Source organism: Triturus cristatus, chromosome 1_1 (genome assembly GCF_964204655.1).
Source record: "Triturus cristatus chromosome 1_1, aTriCri1.1, whole genome shotgun sequence".
Taxonomy (NCBI): domain Eukaryota; kingdom Metazoa; phylum Chordata; class Amphibia; order Caudata; family Salamandridae; genus Triturus; species Triturus cristatus.
This window is the reverse complement of record NC_140579.1, coordinates 1,025,061,344-1,025,077,166: the sequence shown is the minus strand read 5'-3', so window position 1 is coordinate 1,025,077,166 and position 15,823 is coordinate 1,025,061,344.

Genomic DNA, 15,823 nt, shown 5'->3' with positions numbered 1-15,823 from the left:
CTTCTGTTTCGGAACCTCTGCTTCCTTTTAATGAGGCTTTGACTGAGCCAATTTTGGAGGTGTGGCAGAAGGCAATTGTAATTGTAAGTCGCATTTCTATAGCGCGGCTGTCACCCAATGGGTATCCTGGCGCTGGGATTACCATTAGGGGACACTGTGGGTAACTGAAGGTCGGGTCAAGGGGACTGAAGAATTAATTATTCGGAAAGAGTCTGGTTTTCAGTTACTTCTTAAACCGCAACAGAGTATTAATTTGTCTGACCTCGATAGGCAATGTATTGCAGAGTCTGGACGCTACAAGACTGAACGATCTCCTTCCTAGTCAAGCTTTGTTAAAATGTGGGGTACATACCAAATTAGCTGAAGAAGAACGGAGGCCTCTAGCTGGAGAGTACCAGAGGAATTTCCTCTGTAAAGGCTTATGCCCCATTTTATGAGCTGCCCTATAAACAATACAGAGTGCCTTAAACTGAACTCTCTGTGCCATAGGTAACCAATGAAGATCTTTTAAGGCAAGCGAGGCAGAAGCTCTGCGTTGTCTGTTTAATTCAAGCTTAGCTGCGATTACTTGAATCCTTTGCAGCTTTTTTAGCAAGGAGACTGGGGCTCACAATAGTATCGCATTGCAATAGTCTAGCCGGCTCATAATAATACTCCTTACCACTTGGGGTCTGGCTGAGACTGGTAGAAAAGGGAGTATTTTTCGAAGAGCTCCAGAGCAGAGATAGACAGGTGCTCACTTTTATTCACTTGGGAGTCCAATTATAGGTTACTAATAGTACTCCTAAGTTACAAGTTGTCTTAACAGGCAGCCGGGGATTATTTACAGAGGCTGGCCAAAAATCCGATGGAAGAGGACGGGGGATTTTACTTGCAGCACAATATAGTATTTCCGTCTTGTCACCATTGAATTGCAGAGAGTTATCTCTGAGCCAGCCTGCTCTCTCCCGCATACAGCTATGACATTTTTCCAGGGGGATTGCATTATTGGCCTCAAAAGAAAAGACAAGTTGGGTATTGTCTGCATAATTTATAACTTCAATGCCAAATGATTTTATGAGGGAAATGAGTGGGCATAGATAAAAATTAAAAAGGATTGGGTTAATAGCCAAACCCTGCGGGACCCAATGTTTTACAGGGCAATTCTGAGAGAGAAAAGGCGGCAGGGTTACTGCCTGCTGCCTGTCTAAAAGATAAGACTGCAGCCAGTCCGATGCCTTGCCCACAATACCATTTTCCTCGAGCCTTAATCAAGATCTTATGGTTGACCGTGTCGAATGCGGCCAACATATCTAATAGCACTAAGATGGCGGTTTGGCCATTGTCAGCCCACATTCGAAGGTCATCAAGGACTGTCACCAGAGCAGTTTCGGTACCGTGTCCCGGGCGGCACCCAAATTGAACTTCATCTAGAAGATTGTTTTCTTCCGCAAATTTCGAAATGGCCTTACTCACTATTCTTTCCAAGATCTTTATCGGGTAAGGTAACAGGGAGATCAGTCTATAGTTAGATGAACACAGGGGGTCCAGTGTAGCTTTTTTATAGTAAAGGGGACCCAACTGCCTTTTTCCAGCATTTTGGTACTATGCCGTTAGTTAGAGACTGGCAGCATATTTGGTATAGATAAGGAAAGAGCTCCATTCCGAACACCTTCCACATATTATGTGGAAGTGGATCCAGGGGAGAACCTGAGGAGATGCCAGCTGCAATTATATTAAACTCCTCTTGTGAAGGGGCCTGAAAAAGCTCCAGAGTCGTCGTAGTTTCTCTTACAGATTCTTCACAGAGAATACTGCTACTGAGTGAAACAAGTATATCAGCTTCATAATCCTTCTCTACTTCACTGGGGGTATTTAAGCCAATTAAAATGTTAATAATTTTTTCTTCGAAAAACACTGCCAGACCATCACAGAGCTCTTGTGAGGCTGGAATCTTATTCTTTGCACAGTCAGGATTAGACATATCGTTTACTATGTTGAATAAGGTTTTCGACTTATTAGATGCATGCATGATAGTTTCCTCAAGATATTTAGCTTTGGCCTTACCCACCATTTCTTTATAGGTATGTAGCAGTGTTTTCAGTGCAGCTTTATCTATCTCCTCATATTTCCTCCTCCATTTCCTTTCTGCCTGTTTACATTTGGTCTTCATCAGCTTCAGCTCCTCGTTATACCAGGGAGCTGACGGCTTTATTTTGCTTTTAACTTTTTTCAGCAGGGCCACCTGATCTAATGTGTTGGTGATCTGTTCACTCAATTTCGTATAATTCTCATCCACCGATTTATTGAAATCAAAGCTACTGCCATTAATGAGTCGTGGGAGTTCTTTCAGTTTTAATAGCTTGGACCATTTACTTCCCATGCGAGTATTGATCGGGTTGGGGATTTGTTTATTTGTGGTGGCTAGCCTAAGTGAAAAAAGGACCAAGAAATGGTCTGTCCAGCATAGTGGGAGCATCTCCCTCATATCTTCATCTATGTTATTGGCAAAAATTAGGTCCAACACATGACCTCCCTGATGGGGGGGGACGCAGCACCAGCTGCTGTAAATTAGTGTTCTCACAAGGTTGGCACAGTTCTTTAAGAGCAGTCTCATGGCTACCATTCTCCCAAAAATTAAAGTCACCAAGAATCATTAGTTCTGCATAAGTGTGTGAGAGATTATATATCACATAAATCAGTTCTTGATAGTGAGGAGCAACTTCTCTAGGTGGTCTATAACAGAGAATTCCTGAGTACAAATGGCCACTGTTTTCTGTGACTGAAAACCCAAGTAGCTCAAAACCATGTACTTCCTCTATGACCATTGGGGCTAGATTCCAAGCTTCTTTATATGTGATCCCTACCCCTCCACCTCTCCCAACTGCCCTTGGTTTAGGAAATATTTTTAAGCCTGGGGGGCAGGCCAGGCCCAGCTCGACTTCCCTGTCCGGTTGTGTCCATGTTTCTGTAAGAAACAGTACATCCACATTCTGATCTTTTACCAGTGAATACATTTCCGAGTGATGTTTGACCAGGGATCTAACATTAACCATACCGCAGTTAAGAAATTTTGACCTAACTTCTGTGTAAATATCCTTACCCCAGGTCTGTCCCCTTCTGTCAGTGATCGTATGCCTCTGTGCGCCTATGGCGATGAGTTAATCCCCGGAATATGTGAGACAGGAAGAAGAAGATGCAGCGTGACCGGTGCTGAGCGCGACCGGTGTGCGGACAGGCACAGATGGGCTTGCCTTTGGCGCGCTTTCGGAAATGACTTTCCCTGCGGGGTCCAGATCGGTGGCAAGGAGGTATAAGGTGGCCCTGGGAGATCCTGCTTTCCTTTCCACACACCGTCTCCTGAGAGTTTAGTAGTCCAGGATTCATGCTCCTCTGAACATTCTGCAGGCTCTTTCCCATCCACGCCTGCAGATAGAGAATCCAAAAGGATGGAGCAATCGGCAATGAAAGTGTTTTCTTCGGCAGGAATGGCTCTGAAATCAACAAATGCGACATGCCTGCTGGGTCGCTATATCCATGCTCTGCTGGACTCAGTAAAGGAGGTGTTCCCTAAGCTTCCGGAGGATGTTCAGGGCCATTTCGCAGAAGTACTAGCCAATACCCAAGCTGCGGCCTGTCCGGTCATTCAATCAAGACTTGATACTGCGGACTCTGTTGCCAGAGTAATGGGTTCCTTGGTTGCATCCAGGAGGCACGCTTGGCTAAAGGGATCTGGGTTTTCACCGGATGTACAGGCCACCCTATTGGACTTGCCTTTTGACAGCTCTCGTCTTTTTAGTGCCAAGGCGGACGGCGCTACAGCGCTTTAAAGATAGTAGAGCCACAGCGAGATCATTGGGTCTCGAGTCCCAACCCAGAGGTTTTGGGTTCCACAGATTTCGCGATTTTGGCAGGACTTCATCTTTTCTAGCCAAACAACAATAGCAGACACAACAGCAGCAACAGGCGAATGCTCTGTATAGGTCATAAAGAGGAAAAGGTAGAGGTTTTCTGCGAGGCACAACTCGGCAGCAAGTGTCCTCCTCCTCTTCTCCTGCCCCTCCAACTGGTACCGCAGGGAAGCAGCTCTAGATCCTCCATCCTAGAGCATGTTGGTCCAGTGGGGTGACGGGTGTCCCATTTTCTACGAAATTAAGGATCTGTTACTTCAGAACTCTGGGTATTGGATCGTGTGGAAAATGGGTATGCCCTTCGCTTCCAGGAGTTTCCCCCTCCTTTCCCCCCTCCTTAGGGTTGCTGTTCAGAGGAGCACCTGTTGCTACTACAACAGCAGGTTCTATCTTTACTGCAGAAAGGTGCGATAGAGCTGATTCCGGAGAAGGAAAGGGGTCTGGGATGATGCTCACAGTACTTCCTGATTCCCAAAAAGGATGGCCGGTTGAGGCCGATCCTAGACCTCAGGGGCTTTCATTTTTACCTCAAGCAGGAAAAGTACATGATGTGATCCGAGCTCAGGTTCTTCTGGCATTGCAGCAGGAATACTGGATGGTGTGGATCAGGATGCATAGTTTCACATTCCCATCCCTGAAGTCGCATCAGAAGTATCTCCTCTACGGTGGGGTCATAACACTACCAGTTTGTGGTCTTTCTGTTCGGTTTTACTTCAGCACCTCAGGTCTTCACAAAGGTGATGGCGGTGCTAGCAGCACATCTCAGAAGGTTGGGGATTACTGTATTTCCCTATCTGGATGACTGGCTGCTCAAAACAAAGTCGCCAGAGATGGTGCTGCATCATTTGCAAGTAACAGTGAGTATTTTGTTCGACTTGGGTTTTTCAATAAACATACCCAAAACTCATCCTTGCAGCGCATCTATTTCATAGGGCAGTCCTGGACACTACTGTGAGCCGTGCCTTCCCACCTCCGCAAAGGATTCAAGACATCCAGGCTATGATTCCACTTTTTCACAATGGAGCTGTTGTTTCAGTCCTGAAGGTCTTATGCCTGCTCGCTTCCTGCACACTGTTGCTCAACCATGCACTGGCACATGAGGGCCCTCCAGTGGTGCCTCGGCAGGCAGTGGTTCCAACACAATGGGGATCTCAAGGAGGTGGTCCGAATCTCTAGAGACTCTGCAGCGGAGTTTTTATGGTGAAGTGTCATGGACAACCTTTCTCAAGGGAAACCGTTTCAACCTCCTCCACCGGTGGCCACAGTGATAACAGATACCTCCACTTTAGGGTGGGGAGCTCAACTGGGGGATCTGGAGGTCAAAGGCCTTGGGTCTCCAAAGGAAAGATTGTTTCACATCAATCTTCTGGAATTACGGGCGTTGTGTTTGGCTCTCAAGGCCTTTCTTCCTTCCCTTTGCAGTCAGTTGATTAAGGTCCTGATGGACAACACTATTGCGATGTGGTACATCAACAAACCGGGAGGAGTGGGGTTGTATTGTCTCTCCTGAGAGGCTCTGCGACTCCGGTCCTGGGCTCAGGACCATCAGATTTGCATGACTGCGATTCATCTGGCCAGAGAGCTGAATGTGCGTGCGGGCAGTCTCAGTCGGCAGTACTCGGCTGATCACGAGTGGCGTCCGCATCCGGAGGTGGTCTGTCACATTTACAAGATTTGGGGTTTCCTCGGTTGGACCTATTTGCCACTCAAGAGAGTGCCCGTCGTTCTGCAGTCTCCAGTATCCGATGCGGGTAGCATTGGGGGACGCGTTTCAGTTAGATTGGGGCTCACAGCTTCTTTACGTGTTTCCTCCTATACCCTTGATTCCTCGAGTTCTGAGGAAGATTTGCCAAGACCAGGCCCAAATCATATTGATAGCCCTGGATTGGCCAAGAAGGGTGTGGTACACAGACCTTCCTCACCCCTCATCGCATCCTCCGCTCCGTCTCTTCTCAGGGCAGACCTCCTCTTGTAGTCGCAGGGGCAGTTTCTACACCCCCACCTCCAGAGTTTGCACCTTCATGCCTGGAGATTGAACGGGGCAACCTGAGCTCTCTCTCCTGCCGGATGACATTGTGGATCTTATTTTATCGTCCAGAAGACACTCCACCAAATCTGTCTATTCTGGTAGGTGGGCCAAGTTTTTTAAATGGTGTGGAGAGAGATAGGTTGATCCCTTGCGAGACCATTTGTCTGATATTCTGAGTTTCTCTTTCCCTAGCGCAACAGGGTTGTGCAGTAGCTACTGATAAAGGCTACATGTCTGCCTTGTTGGGTTTTCTCTGTTTACCAGACCAACTCTCTTTATTTAAATCTTACTTAGTTATGAGATTCATTAAGGGTCTCACCAATAGGTTTCTTCCCACTGTCTTTATCATGCCTCAGTGGGATTTGAATTTGGTCTCCCTATGAACCCTTGCATAGTTGTCCCTTGAGATTTTTGGCATTTAAGGAAATATTTCAGATTGCAATCACTTCCTCTAGGAGAGTGAGTGCGCTGCAAGCTCTTAGCTCCAAGTCTCCTTTGTCCTCATTTCATGCGGATAAGATGGTTCTTAGGACCAGAGCTGCTTTCCTACCTAAGGTGGTACTCACTTCCACCAAGGGCAATCTATCTCTTTAACCACATTCTATCCTCCCCCTCCCCTTCTAATGAGTAGGAGAGACTTCACCACCTGGACCCTAAGAAGGCAGTCAGCTTCTACCTGGACAGGACTAAGGACTTCAGGTTTGACGACCAACTCTTCATCAGATATGTGGGGAAGATGAAGGGCAAGGCTGTCCAGAAAAGAACGCTGTCCAGGTGGATCATCCTCTGTATCAAGTTCTGCTGCGCCTTGGCCAAGAAGGTGCCTACTGAAGGTATTCAGGTTCATTCCACCGGAGCTAAGTATTTTTCTTCGGCTTTAGCTAGAGGTGTCCCTGCTGTAGACATCTGTAAGGCTGCAACTTGGGCTTCCCTCCACACTTTCGCAAAACATTATTGCTAAGACTTGGAGGTGAGGCGGGGCGGACACTTTTTACGTTCTGTGCTACACGATTTTTTGGTATAGGTAGGCAGGCACCATCTGCCAGGATTGGGACTGCTTGGGTATTCAATTCAAAAGGTGAGGAATCCACAGGCAGATACTGTATCCACCAGAAAAGGCTTTACCGAAAGGAAGTAACTTGTTTATTAGTGGTGCAACAACAGTGTTCTCTAAACACATCCCAAAAATCTACAGACGCCAACACAATGATCCTCTTTTAATACTTGAAATGTGCTGCATTACACTGCATGATTTGCCGTTTCTTGCCACCTCATTAAGTCAAACCTGCTTTTCGTCCTCTCCTGCTGCCTAATTCTAGTGGTCCTGAATATTGACCTTCAGCTGGATGCGATATAAGATATTCAATGTATATTACATTATGCATTTGCATCTACCTGCTTTTTTTTATTCAGTCCATATATTCAGAAGAACAGTCTTCTTTATTTTCTTGTCTCCCAAAGCTTCATTGCATGACGATTCACAATATAAGGTAAATACAAAGATTGCAGCCAACACGTGTTTCGTCTTGGGAAAATAACCCAACGACTTCTTCTGGGCTACAGAAATGAAAAAGATACTGTTCAGACAATATATCATTATAACACAAGCATTGGCATAGCCAATAGGTCTCGCTTTTGGGACCTTAAAAGTGTTTAGTTATCCGGCAGAATATCCTCGGTGCAACAACATCAAGTGTTGCATGGCTAAACACTTATAAGGTCCCAAAGGCGAGACCTATTGGCTATGCCAATGCTTGTTTTTGTATTGCAATGGAAAAATGTATTGCAGATAACAGCCCATGTAAGGGAACTGTGCTCAGATCATACTTGCATCAAAATGAGATAACTGTGGTGGGTCCTGAGGCCAGGTGGGCACAGAACTAGTACTCGTGGCCAGCTACCTCACAGCACACGTATCCTCACCGTAAATCATGGGAGGTACCTTGTTTCATGGCGTACATGAATGAGACAGACATGCAGTGAGAACAATGCTCATCAGTGTGCAGAAAGGGTACTCCCTTGCTTTGCAGGGATGGGTAGGATGGCTTGGGATACATTCTCGCTCCCATTATCTGTCTACAGACTTTAGTCCTAGAGACAAGATTTTGTATTGTGATTGCACCAGGTTTTTTTGGAGTAACTATTACACAAAATGTCAGTCTGCATTTACAAAGGCATATAAGGGCAATTGCCTTGTGCTGCGTTGCATTACACTGCGTTGGTTACCATTATATCGGTGGAGCATGGTCATTTCCATGCATCCTTTCGTGTAATTTGATGCAAAACCAGATTTACTAAATCCAGTATACCTGGGTTTGGGCCAAAATGCTGTGCCTACCCAGGATAGGCATTCGCAGGCACACATAGAAGTTGGAATATATCTTCGAGGAATGTTTTCGTGTTGAGGACGTTTGCCTTACTGCATGAAATCAATCCCGACCGCAACACAGGCACCCTTGCAATATGATGCAAAGGTGCCTGCGTTGGCACCAGGCAGCCACAAGTGTGCCAGTAAAGGGAGAGAGAGCTGAACAGTGCCATATCTTTATAAATATGGCGCTCTTCAGCTTTCTCCCATTTATGCTAAGCAGCACAGTAACTTGCCTTGCTGAGTTGGGTTGCATGGAATTCTATTAAATCTGCCCCTGTATTCTAGGGTGAAGTATGTTGGAGCTGCAGTGGGTGCTCTTTTTTAGCCTGAGAAGTCAACAGATGGGACCAGTGGCGGCCACTATGACAAAGGGTGGTGAGGCGGTTGGAGTGAGAGTGAATGCGAAAGGTGTTGAGTCACGCGGGGGGGGGGGGATTAGTAATAATATATGAATATCTTTACAAAAAACATTACTTGAAGCCGCCGGCTACCTCCCATGTCACGTCACACCTCCTCGCCTCTTCCTGGTCCCAGCAGCCCCTTGGACAGACTCTCATCCAATCCCCATGCTGCAGAGCAGCGCAGGGATTGGCCTGAGTGGGCTAAAAAGACGTTCTGTTCAGGTCAGGGAGTCTGTGGGATTTCTTCAGCCCGGCTGCTCAATGCAGCTGGGCTGGAGAAACCTAAATGCGCATGTGTGTTTTTGTCGGCCTGGGACGGCTGACCAAAACACATATGCGCACTTAGGGAGTGCAGATAGCTCTCCTCTTCCCCCTCCCATGCTTCCGCTTCACCCCTCCCTACAGAGCTGGCTCAGAGCTGGCAATGAAAAAGAAAACGATGCTAGAGCATCGTTTTAGTTTTCGTTATCTGGCTCTGTGCTAGGCAGTGGTGCGACGCTTCTCCGCCATTGCGGAGGAGCCATCACTGAAAGGGACCCAGAGAGCATTCTCCCTCACTTGCGTTTGAATGTGGTGTGGTATGGTCTGGCGTGGCTAGATGAAGCCAATAGCTGAATGTAGCATTTTTAAGCCAAGAGCTTTCAATAAGGTCTATTTAAATGAATTCATGAGCTGAGAAGAGGTGGTAGCATCCGTTTAATTAGATCCGCTCTCCTAGGCAGGCTGGGTACAGAAGCTAACAAGCGGTGGGACTGGGAGAATGGAAGCTTTCTAAATGAGGCCGTGCTGACTCATGGGGGATGACCTTTGCCCTCATGAAAAAAACTCCATGGTCGGATTGTGATGGGTTGGAACTAGTTGGATTTTCGGGGAGTTTAGTTCGTGTCCATCTCAGGTAAAGAGGCCCTAGAGAGCTGACTTCTCTTTCAGAGAAGGCTTGCGCTAGTCCAAAGGGCAAAGGGTTGCTCCGTTGCAAGGATGCTTAGGTTTATTAAAGAAGGGCTGTGTACAGTGCTGAAAATGGAAATAACATATGTACTATGAGATCTCACAAATTGCAGGGCAAAGGGCAGGAAGGCAGAGCCCGGAGGAAAAGAGTCCTGACTATCGTCCAATGGTTTGCAAGTAAAAATTCATTATTTCTACAAAGTCTGCACCCAAAGAAAGGCAATAGCAAAAATCGTAAAGTGGTACTGGTGACACAAACAGCGTGCATGTTATGCCAACTTGCAGGGCTAAGCAACCTGCTAGGACATCTATATGTATCCAGCAAGGAATCATGAAGATAGCGCAGCTTAGGTGGGCGCGTGCACACGCTGCAGAGATCTGATCTTTGGTCCCATACTGAAATCAGTATTTAAAACGGCATAAAGGATTAATATGCTAGGTGCAGAGCATAGCGTGAAATCTGTAGATCACACATTTTTATACTAGTAAGGTATCTTAGTGGGTTACTATTTTTCTTATAGAGAACTTTCGTTATGGAACAAGAAGCTCAAAGACTCTGAGCTTAGTAAAATAGCTCAGCCTGTGACTTGCAATGATTCTTTGAATCCTTCAAGTTCTAACTCAATATTTCACTCGTCTATGTAATTTACACTTAATATTATGTTGAAAACACAATTAGGGCCTGATTTAAAGATGGCAGACAGGGTACTCTATCACAAATGTGGCAGAGTCATTTTCGGTCAACCCCTCGGCCTGCCTGCTGTATTAAGAGTCAGGCAGATCATACTCTTTCCGAAGGCAGCGCTCCTGCTGGCTCTACAATCGGAAACTTAGTCCGACAGGCTGTCACAATAGGTTCAATCAAAATAATGCCATGAAACTAACCTCTCTATTCAGAGCAGTACTGGAAAAATAAACAAGTACAGGCTATGCCAAGCAGAAGTGATCGCGTTTGCGATCAAACATCAAAGCGGCGAAAGTGAAAGTAATCGAGCAGAGCATCAAAGGGCTGGGTGAGAAGGGAGGGGGGAATGCAAGGAGCAGCTGTGCACGTGCACGCCATCGTGCACTCAAGCCCTAGGCCAGCAAAACCATGTGAGTAGCACTTTTGAAAGCCCACTTACAAAATGTCTCAGCGAGACCTAAAAAATAACAACATGTATATCCAACTAAAAAAAAAATCCATTGAAAAAATGATCCAGAGAGGGACCAGGTGAAAAGAGTAAAACCCAATGAAAATAAACACCAGAAAACACAGTGCACAGTGCTCCCAAAAATTCAACTGAAATCAGATCAAGAGTAGACACCAAAGCCAAACAACTAAAAGCAGAAGATCGACGAATAAGCAATAGGGTCAGAACAGAATTCTATGTCAGGACTGGAGGCGAGGATTATGCCTTCTTTCTTCACTTTATTTATACAGCAGCATTGAAAGAACTAAACAAAGACTACGTTTCCCATGAACCATAGGAAAAAAGTAGTCATTCACATTGTGTTAACAACCAATCAAAGAAAAAGAACAGCGTCCAATCAGGGCCTCTCCAGCTCCATATAGTCCTTTGTTAGTGTCCTGATCTCCTCTTTCTTCGCTGCTGCGCAGCCAGTTAAGTCTCCTCAGAGTCTTATACTGTTTGGGGGGGCTTTGATATGCTAATTTGTGCCTATATTGTGCTTATATTGTGCTGTTTCGCCTTGTATCCCGCTATGTTTATGGCGCGTTGCTTATTTACATTTAATTGTGGTGATATTCAGCTAGATTATGGCGCGTTGCTGATTCACGTTTAACATCGCGACCGCCGCGATTCCTCTGTAGGAATTTTTGCTTTTCTCTGCCCACTTTCGCTGCGCGGGGCTAATTCTGTTGGTATTTCAGCTTTACCGATTCCGCGGGACCGAGAGTTTTCTCTCGCTCCTACACGGTAGTGGCTGGCGTGCTCCGGTCCTCCCGCCACCTGGGGGCGCGAGAGGCTGTGGCAGGACGCGGCGCGTCTCTGGTTTTTCAATGTTTTCCAGAGACGCGCGCGCGTTCTGATTACACGGGAGCCCTGGGCTGAGAAGTACGCCGTTTTCACGGTCTGTAGAGGACCCGCTATCCTGTCACTTCGCTCGCGGGCCTTTTTTTCATGATAATTGATGCTCGTTTCCCTGCATACATTAGTAAAGGGAATCGGGTCTGTGATTGCATGCTAGCGCTGACGCCTCCCTGGGAGGTCTAGTACCGGCCAATATGCCTTTATTGGGGACAGTTCCAGCCCAGGTCTACTGCAATAATAATTTAAATTGGATTTTGGCCAGCTTTTGTCCCCTCAGGGCCAGTCACCTGGCAAAAAATTGTGGTTTCTGCCACACGTGAATATTCCAAGCTGACACCCAGCTTCTGTTACTTGTTTGCGATTGCACCGCAAAGGTTTTCACTTGCCCCTTCCTCGCCTGTAATGGATTTTTACGAGGATTATCACGAAGAGGAGGAAGACCCTCTGGCGGACATGCCATTGGGTGACACATTTTATGAGGCTGTGTACGCCTCTATTTATAGGGCAGTGGACCAAGCCATTTCCCCTTTGGAGGATAGGCTGACGCAGAAAATAGAACAGGCGTTCTTGCGTCTAGAGCGTAGATCGGCTCTGACTTCTAGTCCCCAGGAACTCCCGGGCCCACCTCCTCCTAAACGCCCCTGTGCCCCGGGGGTAGATGTGGACGCTTTTGAGCGCCTCAGGCAGGCTTTTATTGATAGCCACCCTAGTAGAAGTTCCGGTGACCCCCCCCCCACCTTAACCTTGCTCTCTCCCCAGGATTACCAGGTCCTTCAGGGGACCCCGACTCCAGCCCGTCCAGGTCTTGGCTCCCGTCCCGGCCCTCGCAGGTTCCTCAGATCCCTTCAGTGCCTTCTGATTTGCAACCGCCCCCAACGCCTTCAGACATGTTGGACCCTAATGACATTGTCCATCCACGCTCTTCCGACTGGGTCCCAGCCGAGAAAGTCGCGACGTATGTCGTGGAACATATCAGACGCCCGCTCGAAAAGGAGGCTCGCAATTGTCTCCGAGCTAAATGCCCCCGCCCTTCCCTAGAGGGAAAAGTCACCCTTACCCCGGAAATTGACCCGAGAATGTCAACGTTCCTACAGAAATTTATTAGAGACCCAAAAAAGGGCATTGACAGGTCTTGGAGGGCATGCCAAGATAAGCTCTTGGACGTCCTGGGGCCCGCCACTAAAATTCTGGTTATGGCGGAGGAAGCCAAGGCTTCGGGATCTATGATTTCACCCGAGACGCTATCAGGCTGGGCTCAGCGGGTAGTGATATTTCTAGGTAACGCTAACTGCGCTCTCTCCACCGAGCGGCGGAGGTCCCTCCTTATTAAGATCGACCCAAAACTCTGCGACTTGGCGGATTAAGAGGCGGGGGCCATTGCCCAAGGGGGACTCTTTGGAGAACCCTTCATTAAAGAGCTGGGCAAATTTGTGAACACCTTTACTTCATTAGACAGGGCACAATCCACTATTAAGAAAGTGTTTCCTCTGGTTTTTCGAGGGGCCGGTCGAGGCAGGGCCCGCTCGACCGGTTGACAAAAGCATCAAGCCAACCAGAGAGGCTCCGGTCAGTACCAAGACCAGTCGAAGTTTGGGAATTTCTACCCCACAAGAGGACGCCGTGGCAAAGGCAGAGGACACAGGGGAGGAACGTCTAACACAAACTCTGGTGAGTGTTCTCCATTTTCCCCACAAAACATAGGGGGGCACCTGGCAAGTTGTTACGGGGCATGGTTATCTATCACCCGCGATGCCTGGGTTCTTCAGACGGTGAGGGGGTTCCACATAAAGTATTTCGGAAACCCAGTTCAACAGGTTCCTCCGCGACCCATTCAGTTTTCGGTTCACGAAGCACTCCTGGTGGACGAGGAGGTGGCTTCCCTTCTTCGCAAAGGTGCCATCTCGCTGACAACGCTCCACCCGCGGGGGTTCCTCAGACAATCTCTTTTTGGTCGACAAGTCCGACGGAGGCAAGCGCCCGGTCATACATCTTAGCGAGTTCAACGGGTGGTTGGTTTATCGCTATTTCAAAATGGAGGGTATTCACCTCCTTCGAGATGTTCTCCGTCCTCACGACTGAATGGTTCGTTTGGATCTGAAGGACGCTTATCTGGTGATCCCAATTTTTCGACCACACCGCCGGTTTCTTCAGTTCGCTTGGAGTCATCGGATCTACGAGTTCACTTCTCTCCCTTTCGGGCTCTCTTCCGCGCCCTGGTGCTTCACCAAGGTGCTCAAACCGGTGGTGGAGTTCCTGAGGGCTCGTGGGGTCAGGTTGATCGTTTATCTAGATGACCTCCTCTTGATGGCTTCTTGTCCCCGTCTTTTGACGGATCATCTCCAGATGACAGTGACTCTGCTCCAAGATCTCGGATTTGTGATCAATGGGAAAAAGTCCCTTCTCCAGCCGGCTCAGTCCGTTACCTTTTTGGGGTTCGTCATCGACTCCATTGCCTCCACTCTAAGTCTGCCGACCAAAAAACTTGCAAAGATTCACCACGAGTTGCGTCGGGTTCTGGCTCAACAGCACGTGTCTCTTCGCCAGCTGGCCCGTGTGGTGGGGCTTCTGTCAGTTTCTATCCAGGCGATTTTTCCGGGTCCACTCCACTACAGGGCCCTTCAACGCCTCAAGGCGTATTTTCTTCGGAAGGGGTATTCGTATTCCCACAAGATCCGCTTATCCGACGAGGCTCGGAGCGAGATCCAATGGTGGCTAACGCACATGGAGGCATGGAACGGAAGAGCGATCTTCGGTTCCGTTCCGGATTTGGTTATCGAATCGGACGCCAGCAGGCTTGGTTGGGGCGCTCGCTGCGGAGATCTTTCCACGGGGGGCTTGTGGTCTCCCGACGGCTGTCGGTTATATCAACCATCTTGGAGGCACCAAGTCGAAAGCTCTCTCGGAACTAGCAGCGAGCTTCTGGCAGTAATGCCTGGACAGTCAGGTGTCGGTCACAGCAGAGCATCTACCTGGCCGGGACAATGTGGAGGCGGATTTCCAATCGCGCCACTTCCGAGACTCCAGCCTTTGGAAGTTGGATCATTCGGTCTTTGCTTCCCTCAGCGATCTTTGGGGTCCGTTTACGGTGGATCTGTTTGCATCCCGCCTGGACCACCAGCTTCCCCGATTTTTCAGCTGGAGGCCCGATCCTCGGGCGGTGGCCACGGATGCGTTTCTCCAGGATTGGAGCAAGGATCGCGGCTCTGCGTTTCCTCCTTTTGCGATGATTACCCGGACAATGGCCCAAGTCCGCAGACAGCATGCAGACTTGGTTCTAATCACCCCTCTGTGGAGGTCTCAAGTGTGGTTTCCAGTTCTGCTGGAACTTTCATGGGATTTTCCAATCCTACTCCCCCGGGTACCGGATCTCCTCAAGGATCCGTACGGCACTCCTCATCCTCTAGTGTCCACGTACTCACTGTGGCTCATGGCGTGGAGGATTTCCGGGGTAGATGGCAAGCCCCGGGCCTTTCGCGAACAGCTGAGGAGCTCATCTCCAAAGCCTAGGCGGATAGCACCGTTAAAAGATACAAATCTGTGTGGGGCAGATGGTCCAGTTGGTGTTTGCGACGGGATTTCGATCCCGTAGTCGTATGATGTGGTCCACGTTGTGAACTTTCTGGCGCATTTGGCATCCAACGGCCTGGCCTATCGGTCTATTAACACTTTCAGGTCCGCCATTTCCTCGGGTCATGTCCCGGTTGGAGGCTCGGCTGTGGGAGAACATCCTTTGGTTTGCAGACTCCTAAGAGATATTCGACTCTCCTTACCGCCGGAACCGCGGTATTCGGCTTTATGGGATGTTAATCAAGTCTTGAATCTTTTCCTGTCATGGCAACCCAATAGGTTTCTATCCCGTAAGGAGCTGTCAGCAAAACTTGCAATGCTCCTGTGCTTGGTGTCTTGCCGTCGAGTGTCGGATGTGCGCGCTCTGGATATCTCGTGTCGGATGTTCACTCCGGATGGGGTGACATTTACCCTTTCACGTCGTACAAAGTGCCACACGAGAGTCGTCTCTTACCCGGAATTCTCGGATTCTCCTAAACTCTGTGTGGTCCGTTGCCTCAAGGCATATGAGGAAATGACGGAAGACTACCGTTCCTCGGGAGAGCGTCAGCTTCTCATTGCGCTCCGGAAGCCCTTTAAGGCGG